Below are 4963 nucleotides of genomic sequence, written 5' to 3'. Positions count from 1 at the left end.
TGCGGGGTGTCTCCTGGTCTCAGAGCCCCGACGTCACTTTGCATTTTGTTCCCCTGTATTTAACCCAACAGGGAGTTAGAGAGAGTCACAAACCACCAGCACAATAAATGGTCCTCGATCTCACCAACCTGTGTCCAGCTCGTCTGCTCATTCTCTGCATTTATGGCTAAACCGCTTTCCTTTTCATTTTTCTCCCCAGGAACCCTGAGGGAACAGGCCAAGCACTAGGCAGGATTCCTAAAGGCTGTTTGATGGATCGGGTCTGAGCCATTGTCTCATTTTGGTCACAAAGGTTAACTGAGCTCCATCAGCAGATCAATTAATCACCAGCATATGCAGGCGTGTTTTCAGTCCCTTTCAGGCCACAGGACATATTATAACAGACTGCCAAGTCATTTTAAAGCTGGGAACATTGAAATTGCTTCTGAACTGAGTCTATCCTAGAACAGACTATTTGAGCCTTTGTACAGCTCAGGTTCTGTATAAGCTGGTAATGGGTACATTGGGAGAGTTAAAGCGAGATTGGATGGCTTTCATTTAGGATGGCAGAATAGAAATTTGAACAGAAGTTGAAGAATCATCATTAACCTTTACAAAGTCACTCCAACCTCCGGAAGCTAGGAAGCAAGCTCTTTAAAGATACCTGTGTTTTTTACTGGGCACTAAACCTGACCAGTGTAATACTGGTCAAAGCTAGGGTTCCCTGAATTCCCACTTAAAAAGGGATCATATTAATAAGAACAATTACAGGGGTGGATGGGAAGTGTGGGCAGTCCATAGAAAAAGAAAAATAGTAACAAATCTCTTTCACCATTTCCTACCTAAAGGCATTCGTCCAGTAGTCAACCAGAAATTCACTCAGAAATAGCCACTACCACCACTGATTATTACACATTCATGTGTAAACCTCCTATTTTGTGAGTTTCCAGCACACTCTTCCGGTACCATACCTCGGTAAATAAACAGTCACTCTCCCACTCTTCATTTATGGGATTCAGGATGTGCTAGCTCCATGTCTGGGTTTAAGGGTGGAGCATGTGACCTAGCCTGGCCAATCAGATGGCAAATCTCCCAGACAACCCCCGCCCCCCCCCCAAGTACTTCAAGATGAGCACGTGACAAGTAGAATGGATCCTGTGTCTGGAACAGGAGTGACTGGGAGAGATGCTCCCTGGGGAAGGCGCTACTGAATGTCTGCGCAACAGGTCCCCACCCCTCGTTCCTGCCAGCAGAGCCCAGCCCCTAGCTTAGAGGCTGCGAGTCCATTACTTGCTCTCCCAGCCTCCTTTGCGGTGAGGCGTGGTCCCGCGACCCAGACCTAACCAGTGGCATCTGAGGGAGCACCTGGGGGAGGTGTGGCTGGGGATGGGGGTGGATGGGAAAGAGGGGAGGATCCAGGAAGAGAGAGATGAGCTTGACAAGAGGTTTTCTTTCCTACTTCACTGGGTGCTGTTGCATCAATACGCAGTGCTTGGGAATATGGCGGCCGTTTTTTCACAGTAAAGAAAAAAAAAATTACTCAGGGCCCTTACATTTTTTAGTTACTGATTCACTTTCAGAGCTAACTATACTGAGGCTTCTTGTGTAGGGGAGAAAAAAAAGAACTTTATAATTAAGCCACTTTTAGACAAGATTTTGTTACTATATTCAATCCTGTAAATACAGCTATCCGGAGCCATATTGCTACCCTATTGAGCTCTGGAATGACGTTCTTGTGAAGAACAAAGCTAGAGCAGTGTTCTGATGACACTGTTTGGGCCCATGGATCCACTTTCACCTGAAGCCTTATCTGAGGTGTTCAGTTACATGAGCCAGTACATTTTCTCTTTGCTACTTTTGTTAGGGTTAGGTTTCTTTCAAAATTGAATACATCAAAATTTATAACTTCTGCATAACAAAAGATTGCATAAACAAAGACAAGGTGGAGATAGCTGGCTTATACATAACAAAGAATGAATTTAATATGCCTCTGTAAAGCAATAAGAAAAATATAAATAATTCAATAGAAAAATTGATAAAGAATATGAATGGATAGTTTACAGAAGAAATGCAAATGACCAATAAACATATGAAAAGATAAGAATTTGACCTTTAATTAGGCAAATGAAAATGACAATAAAATATCCTTTTGTTCACTTATCAGATTGGCAAGGCAAAGCTTGCAAGGGTAAACAGATACACCTATTGTTCTAACTAAATAAGAATAGGCATTTTGGCTACTAACCAGGAAGTAGCTATTTAAAAATTAAGATAAGTGCGTTTATTCCTTTTGTGTAAGACAGGGTCCAGGCAGGAAAGTAGAAACCATTCTAATGTGAAAAACAAATAGTAAGAATGGGTTACACAGGTGATGGAGGGACTGAAGACCAAATAATATGTAATGACACAAACCAGAATGGAAAGAAGCCACTAGCAGCTCTAAGGATAATGAGAAAATGAGGAGGTATAATTCATGGAACTCGGGACTGGGATGACCCAGAAGACGATAGAACTACATACAGATTTTTCTTTAGAAGCTGCAGCCATGAAAGAGCACTATTACTGCTCAGAGCAAGGCAGAAGGGAAAAAAAAGTGTTCAGACTTTCACTTCTGAAAAGATGGAATAAACACACTTTTCTCTATTCCCCCTGCTAAGTACAGCTAAAACCCCTGGACATTATATATAAAACAGATATTGGCGAAGCCTTTGCTTAGTTTCTTGGTCACTCTCTGCTCATCTTCTGAGCTTCTTGTTGGGCAGCATGGGAACCACAAATGCTTCAAGAGAGAGAATACAATGGAAAATGAGACCCACTTCTGGTGGGTTCCATTTTCTGAGATCTCGGGCTCTCAAACCCTGGTTTTCTTGGTAGTCCCAAACTTCAAGTCTTATGTCCTCAGACTCATGAACTGGCTGAAAACCTTTCAGTTTCTGTGACGCTTGCCCCGCCTCCACTTATAAATTGGCAAATTCCTCAAAAGGAGAAAGGTAGAGAATGTAAGACTCACGTGAATGCATTTGCCTTCTGTCTGAGACCTTGGCCGGGAGTTGCTGTCCGATGCCTTCAAATAGAATGTTCCCCCAACACATTGCTGTTTTTATCTCTTGGTCTTTTTGAAAGCCGGGGTTCTGTTTTGGAAAGCTGTCATCTCTCCTAACAGATAGGTGGTAAATCATGTTAAGAATCAGTGTCTCAAAATAGGTATAGTCCAGAGATGGAAACCTTTAGAGAACTCCTAGCCAGAGCTTCCAGTTCTTTAACATGTGAATTCTATTTTTACAGAAAAGTACAAATGTTTTCAATTTTAGCACCTAATTACTTTGGAAACACTATGCTTGAAAAAAAAGAATTCAAAAATAAAAATTTGGAGAAATTGTCGCACAGATGTTAACGCATAGATTTGGAAAACAGACAGGCTGAGTTCGAATCCTGCCTAACAGGTGACCCAGAGTGAGTCATTCCTCCCCTCTTGGTCAGAGTTTCGTCATCTGTAAAGTGGGAATGATACGAGTATCCACCTCGTGGAGTGGCTGGGTGGATTAGACAAGTTACTATCCATGAAACACCTAGAGCCGAGATCATGAGTCCAGGAAAATGTTCATTAAACAAATAAAACAGTTTGCAGGGCAGATTCCCTCCCTAAGCTGACTTCAGCCCACGGGCACCCTTTTTAAGCATCTGCCCTTGTCCAACCTCCTTACTCTACAGATGGGGGCATGTTTGGGGCACAGCAAGGGGAGGGGACCTGCTCCGGCATGCATGCAGCTCATTAGCCCTACAACTAAGTCTAGGACTAGAATTTCCTTCTGATGCCTTTTATCAATTAAATCGTGTGCCCTGCAAGCCAAGCAGCTCATTTCCGTCGAAGGCCGAGGGGTGGACGCTCCCTCAAACTGTGGACACTTCTCTAATTGCCAGGTCTGCCCTGAATTCATTGTGATCATTAGCAGAACCCCTTGTGCTGTGGCTGCGAGAGGAGAGGGAGGCCCAGACATATCATTGCTCATCTAAATTTTTAATAATGCTCCAATCTTCAGATCATCGGGGTAATCAAACCCAAACGAGCCTGATACTCAGAGCCACAGAATAACAAGGGGAGTGAAAGGGATAATGTTTCTTTAATGAAAGTTTCATCAATGCAGATTTCTCATTGAATATTAAGGGTCTTGGCTCGAAGCCAGCATCAGAGCAGATTGCTGTGACATTGACCTTTGTTCCTCAGAGGGAGACGCAAGTGCAGAGTCGGGCCGGCTTCACCTGCTTGGGGCAACATAGGTGGTCGCCCTTGCAGCTCATATGAAGGAAGATCTTGAGCCGAGGGAAGTGGGGGTGTGGGCAGGTGGGCTCAGGCCCCCCAGTCCTTTCCACGTTGCTCTCCACACTCTGTGTCTCAGCACCTCCCTTGTTGCTCTGCGTCTCAGCCTCTCCCTTCCCCGCCCGTCCTGCTGTGGCCTCCCACGCCCAACTCCATAGCACCTCCTTCTTCCAGCTGCTCAGGCCGAACCCTTGGAGTCAGCCTTCATTTGCTTTCCCCTTACTTTCTCTATTCCATCCATCAGCCTGATCTTCACAGATAAATAAATCCCAAAGCGGGCATCGGTGACTTTATATTATCACCCTCCTGCCCCGTACCATCGTGGCCTCCTCACAGGTCCAGATGCTTGTGGCCTGGGACCCACAGTCAGCCTGTGTGTGAGAATCTCAGGCCTCCTTGCTATGGGGATAAATGTACGTTTTCTCTGGCACAAATAGTTAACTAAAACAAAATACATGCACCGTGGATTTTCTTTATCATCATGCATATTCAATTACTCAAAGCAGTGAGCCGTCATTTTTACTCATGAAAAGCAAAGTTCCAGCTTCAGCGAAGTCATTTATCTACTCTTTTCTAAGACCTTGACCTATGATATCTTTCTCTCGTAGGAAGGTTGCAACCCTGGTTCTCACAACTATGCCTCCTGACTACCCTGGATGGAAGGAT

Source organism: Pteropus vampyrus, unplaced genomic scaffold (genome assembly GCF_000151845.1).
Source record: "Pteropus vampyrus isolate Shadow unplaced genomic scaffold, Pvam_2.0 Scaffold117, whole genome shotgun sequence".
Taxonomy (NCBI): Eukaryota; Metazoa; Chordata; class Mammalia; order Chiroptera; family Pteropodidae; genus Pteropus; species Pteropus vampyrus.
Note: the sequence above shows the minus strand (reverse complement) of the source record.